Genomic DNA, 13,468 nt, shown 5'->3' with positions numbered 1-13,468 from the left:
TCAAGCAAAGGAGTGGAACATGAAAGATGAATTATTTTACAAGAAAATACACCCATATCATTCTGGAAACAAACACTGCTACAAACTGCTTTAAGCACAGAAGGGGGTGTAAACCAGAATGGATTTGTCCTGCAACTGCTTTTTTTAATGTTGTTTTGCCTTTGAAATTTCTAGGAATGACTTTGTAGTTAGGGCCCGATCCAGGAAATCAACTGCAAATGGGAGTTTTGCCTGAGCAGCGACTTCCGAGTCTGTCACTCCATTCACACAAGTCTGCTGGACCACGGACAGGGAACACGCTTTTACCTTGGTTCTAAAATTCATATTTCTAAGAATTGTTTCTTTTTTTTGTCGATAACATTGCTATTTATTTTGACATTGAAATTGCATCCACTCGAAAGAACAGAGATGAGGAGATTTGACTAAAAAGAAAGAAAAGGGTAACATCCATTAAGTGTAAAAGATTTCCTCCAAAATATCAAGGAATGCTAAATTATTTCTCCTAAACCCTGAAATTCTGCACTGCATGCCAGGAATGAACTTCTCTGCGCTGTTTAAATAAGCTCAAGTTTAACTCAAAGAAGCAAACAGATGCAGACTTTCAAATATTTTTATCAGATTAAAATACAAGGAGGAGAAGAAATCTGGAGAGCAGCTAGTTCAGCTTCTGCAACAGCACACCTTAAGTTTGATGTCTGTAAGGGAAGTTTATCGGTGTTCAGGTTTGAAAAGAAGCAGCAGCTTTTACAAAACACCCCTTCCATTTTATTTTCCCTTGTCATTTCAGTCCGGAAATCCCGGCGATCATCCCAGCTATTTATGTGTTGATATTATCAGAGGTTTATAAAACACCCCCATGCCTGACGAATTAAAACATGTGACTGGCCAACAGCAGCAGTCAAACTGACCACAGGTTAGCGATGGGGATGAACTATGGTTATGTTTTTTTAAACCCCGCGCTGTCCTTGGAACGGAGGCTGCATACGGCTCCATTAGATACAGCTACGGTGCTCTTGATCTATTATTTACAAAGAAAAACCCTTCACTACTTAAGTGGCCCCTTCTACTTCAGCCTTCAATTTCAGCCGCATCAAACAACTTGGGGGGGGGGGGCTGAATGGGGGGGGGGGGGGGAACTTGAGTTCATAATGTAATTTCTATGCAAAAGAAAATTATACTGAAGTAGGAAAATTCAGAAAGCCTGCAATAAGGTTTTGCATCCAAGCTGCAGATCTAGCAGCTTCATCCAGAAAAGCTTAAATTATACTAGTCTTAATATTTAATAAAACTATGCGGGGTTTTAAATTTATACACAGATGCACAAATCAATTTATCTCCTCTTTAAAAGGTAAGATGAAAGACTGCATGAGAATTGCAGGACTTCCCATTGTAAAAAATCACCATTTTTCATTAAAATATAATTTTGCATTAAATTCCGTAATTATCAGGACTATTCTTTAAGTCAGACTGCATTCAATCTAATTAGAAAGCTTAGATCTCACCTTTGTACTGAACTTTCAACTCTCTGATGCCAATTAGAAACTATTTTAAATGAATTTCCCAATTAAACTGACTCCTGTGATCAATTCTGACATAAGATAAAACCCAGAATTTTCAGGGAGGGAAAAAAATAGGGGAAAAACAAAGGAGGAAAAAATAAGAGACAGAGATGTACAGCCTATGTGTATTTCTGAATATATCATGAATGGGGTTTGCATCCTTATTATGAAGAATATATCATCTCCTATGCTTAGAGCATCCTCTCAGAAACAGTTCCTATCAAAAGTGTTTAAACTGCAATTAGTATTGTTTCATTATTCAGCACGTTTCCATTTGCAATAAATATCTTGTTTTATTACACTCTATATTTGGCTCTCATGTTATAAACCATCACATTAGATGAATTATAAATGTAAGCTATTAACAGTTTAGATTCTTTTAAGTTGTTATCAATTTCAGGCTTTTGACAGCTTAAAGGAAATTCAGTAAACATACCTCCTCTCCTCTAGCAAACGGCTTCTATAAAGCCAACAGCCATCTCACAATTAATAAATGGCTGTATTCTCCTTTTGTGGAGAACAAAATTAACTGAAGTTTCCCATATAAAAGACCATATAATTAACATTAGTAAAACGTGTTAAGTTACACTTAGGATATTCCGACAGCCTAATTATATCAATGAGTCATCTAACTCCTGTTTGTACCAATTCAATTTATCTTCATTTCAATCAATGCAGCTTGACAGATAGGTATCATCAGAAGTGACAAAAGCATCACGCTGCAGAAAAATGCAGGACAAGGCGATATCTTAGATAAGGCAGCCTGAGACGACCTAACGCTGCCTAGCTGGAAATGACTCCTTGTATACACATCATTGCCTTCACTAAGGGTGTCTACAAGTTATCATTAGACACATTCATTGTTAAAGACTAACCAGGTCAGTGTTTCTGATCAGGTTGCAAATTAGACCAATTGAAGTGTTCTTAACCTACAGACTGGTGTCAGTAAGGACCTAACGGTGCTGAAGCTACATCGTAATATGTGCCAAGTACACCACCATTACTGCATTTTTCATGCTGAACACAAACAGATTTAAGCAAAATGTTTGGGGAGGGGGGTTGTACAGCAAATACAAATTACACAGAAAACATAATGCTGTTGTTTTACTGCAGTTTTGATGCAAAACAATTGTTTCATGGCGAACATATTAAGCAAAAGTGCAGACTTGGGCAATGAGAGCATCAGAGTGCAGATAAACATGTCATTATAAAGCCAAGAAACCAATATACATTCCTATTTCAAATTATAATCCTGCCAGCTTTCCATATAATAGTTAAATAATAGTTTTCACAAATACAAATGATGGCTAAATGAGGGGTTTAGAGTCTGATCCAGCACCCGCATTATACTTGGCTGAAAAAGCTGATGCTGGGAAGGGAGGGGGAAAGAGTAAAATGGTTTCACTTTTCACACTTATTATTTTTTACTCTATTTTATTTTCCTGCACAGATTCTGGAGGCAAGTATTGTATCCTGACTGCTCTCATCACTGGGGCACAGCATATAAGTCAAACCAAAACCATGGAGCGTTAATGTATAGAAAATACCTGTGTGACCAATTCAGATGTTGACATTTTGCAAAGCTAGGCTTTTGCTTTTCTTGTAATAAAATAGCATGCAAGGCATTCATTCCATGTACTCAAGTTACTGGTACTTCCCCGCTTGACTGCTAAATGTTGCATAAAATAGGCATTGCTGTTGATGGACTATTAAAGGACTGTTATTTAGAGAACTTCCTCACAAGTTGGCTTTAAACAGATATAACAATTAATAGATGTAGGATTGAAAAGCCAAAATTATTACGGACACACAAGAAAGTATATGCAGGATTCTGCAATATAGTAATTCACTAAAGAAGTCTGGTATATGAATTTAGGGTTTGGTGTTTTGTTGGTTGCTTGGTTGGTTCTTTTAATATATCCCCCATCAGCAAACAACAGAGATGCCCATGTCAATGTCAATCATATACTTTCTAATCACTGCACAGAAGTAGGGACTACATACAAAGAGCATGTCCATTAATCAATATGCAAAGAATACATTGTCTCTAGAGTATGTATTTATGGTTATAAGTTAAGACGATTATGCGTCATGAATTTCTGAGCTGGAAAACTCTTTATCAGTTAACAAATGGGAATCAAACCCCAGTTTTGAGCCATGTGCAGTGATCTCCTTAATGGCTACTTCTGAAATAGAATTGATCTGAAATAAGTGACAAAGGTGGAGAGGACATGGGACGTTGCACGACAAGCATTAACCGGCTGGAGCATTTCAGGTCAGCTGAGAAACAAAACTGTATAAATCATCTGACCTTGTTCATTACAACTGATAAGTGCAAGAAAATAATAACCTTGTACACACACTCAAAGCTGTCCAGGTGTTGCTGTAACACCTTATATTGGTCTCTATCAGGTGGACAAGGACTATGCTGAACAGCCCAGCACAACCTACAGGATGAGCCTCTCAACTGGGGTCCAAACTAAAGCTGGTGAGTTTGGACCATGCTGAAGCAAACTAGATCAGGAGACATCAGGAAGGGCTTCTAGAATTCACCCACACACCCTAAACCCCAAACCATCCCCATTTTGTGATTACCAGTGCTTACTGTCCGTTTTTCCCTCTACAGGGCTCTTGCTCTGTTTGTACAAGTATACACGCAGTAGGTTTAAAAAGAATGGAACAGCCACAACTCCAAGTAAAACACAGAGCAGAAGGAAATTAGAAAGTGCCTTGTTAATTAAAAAAAAAAAAAAAATTAAGTAAAAGCTTTTCAGACACCCTGACTCAAATTCTGAATGAGCTGCTTCACAGTTTAGTGAGTCCAAGCCAAATGACAGTTACAAGCTGAAAACAAGTGTTATTACAGACTACTATCTAGACATGGGCCAAACTAAACATGGCTTTGAAGATCTCCAGACAATGCTCTGAATGTGAACCTGATCCAAATTCTACCACTTGTTCTCATCTCAAGTTCAACTCGAAACCAGGAAAACCTGGATGCTTTAACATGCACTCTGAATGTGTTTTATTCTGAATACAAGCAGCATAAATATACGTAAACCAAAAGAAACCAGTGAGCCAGATCTTGAAAAGTAACCTGAAAAGTCAAATAAAGACTGGGGTGGAGTTTTTTAAAGCAGTTTTCCAGAGGAGTAATACACATACAACATACGTGCTGCATGTCTATACACTGCATATGCAGTCAACTGCATATCTGCACATGCAACAACAAACTTCAGCAGTTCTTTTCTAACATAGCCTAAAGTTATTTCAGCCTTGTTTTTCATGTGTTTACAACCTGGCCTCTAACTTCTGCTCTGGGGTGAAATACAGCTGTGCAACATCTGTTTCCAGGAGAATTAAATTATTATTAAAAAATATTTTAAACAAATTAAAATTAATGTGTTTGGGACTTTCCAGAAAAACTGGTGCTCTCCGTGGTGAGCGACAGCGCTCTCAAGTGTTAGGGAAACCGGCATAACCTTGAAAACAACCCTTTTTCTATGGAAAACAAAAGAAGTATCAGTGTCTCTTGCATCATCCCTCTGTGCTGAGCTGGATGGACTATCTATTCATAGAAAGACACAGTTCTTGACATTTCTGCTAATGCTGTACCTACACACAGAAAGTATGGAGGCAGTCTAGAGCTAGAAGCTGTTCAACAGCAAAGGATCTAAGTGGCAATTCCACCTTGAGATGATGCCATGGCCAAAGGTTCTTCCTTCCTCCTTAAGCCACCCTCTCAGTCTGTGAGAATCTTCCCGTCTCAGAGAAACTCATCTTCACAACACTTCTGCCAGGCAGGGAAGACCACCATCCCCAACTTACAGAAAGGACACAAGGTATGAGAAAGACCATGTTATTTGCCTCATTTAGCCAGCACTAGGGAATGATCCTGAACCCACATCTGAAGTCAACATATTACAAGCCTGTTGGTTAAAGTAATTATGTGTCTGACCTCAAACAAATAATAGGAACTCAACTGTTTAAAAATTCAATCTTCCTCTTGTTCTCTATCTCAGAAATAACAAGGTATAACGAGACCAAGCGGTGGCCAGGCAGAATGCAGTTATTTCTATAGATAAGATAAAGCTTTGATCCTTAACTGATGTGTAATACTTAAACATGGTCAAAAACCCAGTCACTATCCCAGAACAACCTAATATCCTCTTCCCATTTCCTCCCTCCCCCAAAAGTCCAATTGTTCCAAGGGGATGGAGATTAATGATATTCATACTTGAATAATAGCTACAGGGAAAAAGCAAGTGAATAGATTACAGAACCCACATTACAGTAGTAAGAAAATACATTGTGCTGTGATGTAGAGATATAAATGAATTAATCCTGACATCTGTTTCTTTTGCAGAGGAATTAGGTGTAGGTTGAAGCTGACCTTGCAAGAAGCATGCAAGATGAACAGCTAAGAAGGGTTAGTGGTGCCCACTGCTCTCCTGCATTAGGACGATAGCACTCTTCGACCTCCTAAATCACACACACAGCCTTGCACAGGGTGTACACTGAAGGTCACCCCACTTCGTGGGCTGAAACAGCAGCTGATCTCACTAAGAGTTACTGTGCAGTCAGTGTATTCAGTGCAGCATAGGTCATTCAAAGGTACCTGGAGAACCAACTCAGCTATGTAGCAGTAGCCCAGTAGATTTCCACCCAGCTGATTTTTCTCTTAAATTCTGATATATTTTCCTCCTGAGCTTAGAAGGACATTTTATCTGCAACTGCAACAACATGCACACAAAAGCTACCTTCATCTGGTCAGATGACTTTTTTTCAAGACTCATCATGGTGCTTCCTGGCATTAAGACACTTGTCAAAGCATTGTTGTGGCACATCTCCAGGCTTAACCAAACCCTCATGTACACATTTGGCCAAATGATTCAAAGGTAAACAAAGGCAGCAATCCTAGCAGGTTACAATGCTCTTGCCATATCCTTCGCTTCAGACTCACGTTTTCTGCAAGACATGAACTAGTGTCAGCAAGCTAGAACTGATGCAGTTATGGGATTGCATGCCAAGATTAATACATGTATTAAGGAATGTTGTGCCTCCGTAGCATTTCACCAATATTTTTAAAGAAAATACATTAGTATGGAAGGAAATGTGGTTCCTGCATAAACAGAAGTGCTATTTCTCAGAAAGGTTTTAGAATCAGACACACAACGCACGCTTGGAAAATAAACTCACACTCAATAGGCTTTTCTTACTGAGCCTCAATGTCTTCCAAGGGCAAATAAATCCTGGTTTTAATGAACTCTCTGAATAAGTTTTTACATAATATATTTTTTTTAAGTGAATAAACCTGTTTTAACGTGATAGCTTCCGTAGGGCTCAAGAAACATTCTAGTCTATTGTGTCGGTGGATTAATTCTATTCACTGAGAACAAGTATACCAACAAGTCCTATTATGCCCAACCATCGTAGAGATCTGCACGAATTAATGGTGTGCTTACACATGTGTGCTGAATCATCAAATGCCCTTTAAAACACAGAGAACCTATACCCCTGCTAACTTCCAGCCTTCGCTGTGCAAGTTACTTAAGGCCTTGTTCTTGCAAAATATGAGTCAACTTCGCTAAGACTCCTCGCACAAAGGATGCTCGAAGCTGGTGGCCTCTGCTGGAGTCAACAACCATGGCTTAGGACAATACCGCACTCTGCTACATGCCCTGCACCTCCACCAGATATACGTAAACCTCAAACACAATCTATTGGCACATACCCTACTGAACTGCCATACCCTCCTAAACTGTAGCAGCTCCAGAACATGGATGCAGCCCCTTCTCCATGGAGTGGTACAGGAGCCCTCCAACAGACTGATGGGGTGAAGAACAGCAAACAGTAATGTTTCAAAGAGTCTAAGTTAGATGCACTGGATGACCTACATCGCAACCCGGCACTTGCCCGACAGCTCTACTTCTGGTTAAAGCACATTTTTTGGTTTGCAAATATGGGAAGTGGGAATTCTTTGGGTTAAAGCTGGCCCCAACAAAGAATGAGAAGCTTTGCAACCCGTTTTCCCTGAGGGCAGCATTTTGTCTGTTTCGTTTAAGACAACAACAGGCAGGACATGAAGTGAAAGACTCCTCTTTGCATTTCACAGAAGCAGGTATTTGAATACTGGAGGCTATCAAAAAGAGAGAAGAGATTCACTTTCCCCTACCTTCACTAACAGACTGAATTTAGAAACAATCAGAACCCCTGGAAAAATCATCAATCACAAACTCACTGCATTTAAGGGGAACAGGTCATGCTACACACAGCAGAGTTGTCCCCAGCCCAAGATTTGCTCCTCATGGATGTCAGTAATTCCTGATGTTACTCTAATTAGCTTTGGGCTTCACCATCTGCTTCTTTGGTACGAGTAAAAGAGAAATTTTTTTTATATTTATATATAGAGAGATATATTTAGGGACAGGGATTTAAGATGAAGCTGTCGATTTCAATCAGTCTTAGGCTTTTACCCTGTAACATGCTCCTCAACGCAAAGTCTTGCATCTATTTACGTAACAAACCCCTAATGCTACAGGGCCCTGTACAAGTCTCAAATATCCACAAAGAAAATACTCATGAATGACTCTTCCTATAGCTGATCTGGTAGAGAAATCCTTCCACCTGCAAAGACACGCTTCTGTGCACTGTCTCACTCCAAGATGGGCTGTGTGAAACCACAAAAATGCAGCTCCGACGGCACAAGCTCCATCTGCGCTATGGAGACTATTAAGGCTAATCCAGCATTCCTAGACTGTGGTGCGAGACATTCCCAGTATAGACCTGCTCCAGCAGCGCTCTGCCAGTGAGCTCTAAAACCATAATTCATCTCATATTTCCCCAGGCAGCCTCGCCAGGTCAGCCGATCCCAGCTGCTCACCCCTGCACCCTGCCCTTGCCTGCACAGCTGATGGCCAGTGTGTACGGTGAACCAGACAGTGGGACTGACCCCAGCCAGAGCCATCGGTCTGTCTGGTTTGAGGATGGGTTATTTTTAACACAGAGCCCTTCCCTGATGTGGTCTCTCAATCACGGCAGTACAGATGAGAGCACAGCTTAACATCCACTTGAGAGGGTCCAACCATGGGCTGCGGGTCTCTACCATTTCCACCACAGCTCACCTGATCACACAGTGAAGCGGTTTGGGAGACTAAATTCATACACTAAAAAAACAAGATAAAGAAGAAAATAGGAGCCCTCCTCTGCCAAGTTATCAGCCACTATAGCTTTCTCATTTAGCTGACAGGAGTCAGAAACACCAGCACTGAGGCGAGGAGAAACGTGGAAGAGCCACGGTGAGGCCATTCCCTTCAGTCTGATGCTGTGTCAATCAGAGTGCAAAACCATATCCCAAAGACCGTGTGCATGCCGGAGTGACTACTGAAGCTGGCACAGGCGCTGAAAGAAAAGCTTGTCAAACTATACCCTTGGAGCATACACAATTTAAACTGGTGAAAGCAAGCTTCTGCCAGCATGGCTTCACAACGCTCTGCCCTCCAGTGAGCAAAATCAACCATATCATCAAAAGCGCAGTTTTACTGGCATAATTGCATCTACGGCATCACAGGGGATTTTGCCTGAACACCTACAGCAGTGTAGAAAATAAATGAATAAAACCCACACTACATCATATCCTTGACCAATGCAGCTGTGCTGGCAAAACCCTTTATAGCAGAACTGACCTGTATTACTATCACACCTCGTATCAGCAAGATTCTTTTTCACCAGTACCTCTGCTGCTTAGTTTAGGCTCTGCAGTTCATGCAACAGAAACTGAATTATTTTCACTTGTGCTTACACTCAATCCCCATTTTTGGGTTTGCAGACCTGAAGGATTTCAAACACTTTGGGGGGGGGGGTGGGGGGTGGTGTTTGTTTAAAACCAACTGCCTTCCTCTCCAATGGCCTTTGTAGATACTATTTTTCACTAAAAGAAGAGGGAATCCTTGCTATGAGAAACTTTTTGTCACTACTGCTAGTAAGAGGAACTCTCTTTACCAAGCACGCAGTCAGGTTTCCACAACCATTATACAGTTAGATAGCTGCTGACTAGCAAAGGTGTAACTGCCACCATACTCAAGAACTCTTAGACCTCACAATTAGCATCCCCATCTTCCAGTCAATGCTGATTAGCAGATCCCTGGTATAAAACTAGAAGGTGTCTCGTCAGGTGTCATTGGGAAAATCACTCTGGGATATACAAGTCACGGCTGGATGGCCGCAAGGCAACGAACAGAGGTAACTATGTGGGGAGGATGCCCACCACAAGGACAAGCACAGGAGGCAACAATCGCTCACTGGACTACAGACACACGTTTTGTCACCTGGAATGACATGCTCACCGTGTGAAAAGGACTATGCCATGCCCTACACTAAAGTTCAAATTAATCACTCCCACAAGCTTCAAGCTTCTTCGTTTACTTTATAGCTGCTGCTGAAGGATGCAGCACATTTGCACAGGCTGCAGCTCATCCTGGGGTTGCTGAACTTCTCCTTCACTCTCGAAAACAACAGCATCAGTATGTCTATTATGACAGCCCCAGCATCCCCAACCTCCTGAACTGTTGACCCCAACCTTGGCTGCCCACATGAGGTGCGTGGAGAACTCTCCTCCCACTCCATACCTGGCAAATCCAGAGTTAAGGGCAAGACTGCTTGATGTGTGGCTTTTTTCTTTCCCTTTTTTCCCTGTTGTTTTGTTGTGGGGTTGGCTGGATTTATTTCCTGCCTTTTCTGTTTGTTTGTTTTGGTCTGGTTTGGGTTTTTTATCACTTCTACTGGAGGGGAGCTTGAATTCAGAGTGTGTTACCCCTACAAAGCATAGCTTCCACTTACCAGTAAAAGGAAAAAAAGAGAAACAAGGATTCTGTTAGGCTTCTTGAAAGCATCTGTATTTTTACCAACCAGCTCAAATAATATTAATGAATTATACACCCTGTAGGGCAGAGAATAGCAGCTCTAACTCATGACCAGCAATTCACACTGGGTTGATTTAAGAGGTTGTCACTTCTCCCCCTTCGAGGGGGACCAATACCCCCACCGAGATGACAGAAGAAGACGTGCCCATATATCAGCCTCCGCAGTCCACGGTCTGATACGCTGACGGTGGTTTAAGGTCACACACTGGAGTTAGCGCCCATCCTGTTCCACAGCTTCTCCCACTGTGATGGTGGGCCAGGGCAGACAGCTCCAGTGCCAGCTTGCAGGTCAGGGCCCTGAAACTCACGGCTTGTACTCCCTGCAGTGTCTGCGAATTACAAGACCATCTGTCCTTCCTGGCTGGAAACTGCCAACAGTTTGTTCTCTAAGTTAGCTCAGTAGCTTTTTAACCACATTGCTTAAGTGCTCCCCACAAAACCATCCCACAAATCTGCAGCAAGAGCAACTACGTCAACTACAGTCAGCAGACTGCAGCTCACATCTTCAACTGGCAAATCCTCAGGGCCTTGTTATTTGTCCAAGATGAACAATAAACCGTGGTGGCTTAGAAATACTGGAATAACATCTTATGACCCCGAATAGCTATTTTCAAGACTAATTTGCCACCCCTGCATCTCAGATACAAGGCCATTTGTTGGAATGAGGGACAAGGGCAGTGCCCGATCAGTCCCATGTGAGCTGAGGTGACATCTACCCAGCATGCTGGACAAGGCCACTGCAAAGCAGTAGGATGGGCTTCGAGGTCCCAGCCACGTCGACTGCCTCACATGCCTCTCTCCTGTTTTCCTCCCAGTCCATGGCTGCTCTAATACAAACCAGACATGACTTCCACCCACAGTGACATTGTGTCTGCTCCATGCAGAACTAACACAGCAGCTCCCATGGACTGAAATACCACTGCTTCAATTGAGAAAATGAGCTCAGCCAGCTCTTTGCCCCCTCCGTACTTCCTCCCTCATGTGACATTGTTTGCACACCGCTATGATGAGGATAAGCCACGTGAACAGTTTACCACCTTCCCATGGCCCTGTCTGGATAGATGAATGCTTTCCCTACACAAGGAGCTAATCCAGAAGCTGATACACCACCCCAAGATGGAGGTGAAGGATGTCCACAGTCAACCCTTATGGCCAGACAGTGAGCTCCCCAGGGACAGCACTCATGAAGAGCACTCCTCCAGCCTAGGCTCTGCCAATAGCTATTTCTCTTCCTGCTTTGCATCTCTTGTGGTCACGGAGGCAAAGCCAGTCCGCAGTCTTGTGGTCTCTTGGCACCTTCGTGCTGGCTGGGCACTACCAATAGGGGAGTTTTCATTCAAGGCACCATCACAGCAGCCCCAGCAGCCCAGAAGAGCTGCACGTACAACATCGTTACTCATCCCAGATGGATGTGTGTGGGAGAACTGACAAACTGAAGCAGAAAAATAGGAAGTCTGGGTGAAAAATAAGTATTCCAGGCTGCCACAGCTTGCTCTTGAAAGTGTAAATACATGTTGAAGTATCACTGGATTTGCCAAGAGTGCTGAAAAAAAGACCTCAAGGATCCTGGTCTAAAAAAATACAGCGATAGAGACAGAGCTGTGCTCTCAACACGTTCAACAGGAGCTGGTAACAAAGGCAGGAGGATTCATAAGATCTCCTCAGATTTCAGCATCCACTCAGCTGCCTGAGGGACTGCATTACTTTACAATTAGACTGCACTATGGTGGTGTTTCGCCATACCTGACAGCTATCAAGAGTGCCAGCTGGAGGAGCCTGCTGCCATCACAGCCACAGCATCCTTTTGCTACACAGATGTGCACCAGGATGAGGCAGCATGGCCTAGCATGGATGACTCTCCCTTCACTGGCTTCTCCTTCCACTTGTGCCCATAGCTCCTGCCAGACAGGGAGAAGGTTGTCACAAGAGTATTGTTGCCTTCTGGTTTCGGGACTAGCTCATAGGAGTCCCACAGGACCTTAAAGCTCCCAGCAAAGGGGCACCTTTCCAGTCACAGGCTTATAAGCAAACTCACACACCAGGAAATTAAATAAATAAAACTTTAAGAAGTCAATACCCAAATACCCCAGTTCAACAAAGACAAAACTAGATCATTAAACAAGGCCTTTTCCATAGACCAAACTGCAGACTGAGTGATGAGGAAATTCTCCTTTCTATTCACTGATCTCCACAGCAGCAACATCTGTAACTATTAGATATCCATATTGCTGAAGTTAATCCAGCAGGTAGTCCCACTATTCAGATAAAAGCTACCATTAAGCAAGAAGATTACTATTCCCATATATAATTTTTACTAGCCTGAAAGGTGTTATGTGCAAACACCTTTCAAACATGGAGATTAGACCTACTTAAACTAATGACCCATAAACCAATGTCTGGCTAAGTGGACACTAACTCAAGAACTCTATTAATATGATTCTATATTCTATGATTCTATAATATTAAATAAAAAGAATTATGGACAGTAAAATATGTTCCAGTACCTCTATAGAATAAAGAGCTGAGACCTACAAGAGCTGTGTTTCCATGCCTTAATTCTGCCACTACCTTGGCTCTGAGACATGATTCTACTTTAATGCTTCTCTTCTCCAGACTTATTCAAGACACTCAATGACAAAAGCATTACATGAATGGGAGGAAAGAAAAGCTTTTGCCTAACAAAATTTCAAACCAATACTGCACTCAAATCCAAGTTTCATTCCCAAATCTAACACAGACTTAAATGGAAGGCCTACAGATGCCAACTGGAACTGCTAACTGTCCAACACTGCACATTTCCACTGAGGTCAAACCTATTCTAGCATTAGAGTAGAAACAAGAGTTACTGTGAGAGGACTGCTCTGTGCACACAGTCCCACTGATTCCCACAGACTAATGCTGGAAAATGCATCCAGGATCCATCTCAAATAAAAAGAAACTATTCCTAATTATTAAATAATAACTGCTCTGATGACATTTTTAAATCTG

General features: G+C 42.0%; 1 protein-coding gene across 39 annotated transcripts in view; it reads right to left on the bottom strand.

The window, feature by feature from the left end:
* Window positions 1-13,468, bottom strand: part of TCF7L2 (transcription factor 7 like 2) — a 178,488-nt gene that overhangs the window by 50,263 nt on the left and 114,757 nt on the right. The window lies entirely within an intron of this gene.

The sequence above is a fragment of the Neopsephotus bourkii genome, unplaced genomic scaffold (genome assembly GCF_033783945.1).
Source record: "Neopsephotus bourkii isolate Nb327-2 ecotype Australia unplaced genomic scaffold, CSIRO-AGI_Nbou_v1 NB_1615, whole genome shotgun sequence".
Lineage (NCBI taxonomy): Eukaryota > Metazoa > Chordata > Aves > Psittaciformes > Psittacidae > Neopsephotus > Neopsephotus bourkii.
The sequence above is the reverse complement of the archived record's forward strand: the minus strand, read 5'-3'. Positions and strand labels throughout refer to the sequence as shown.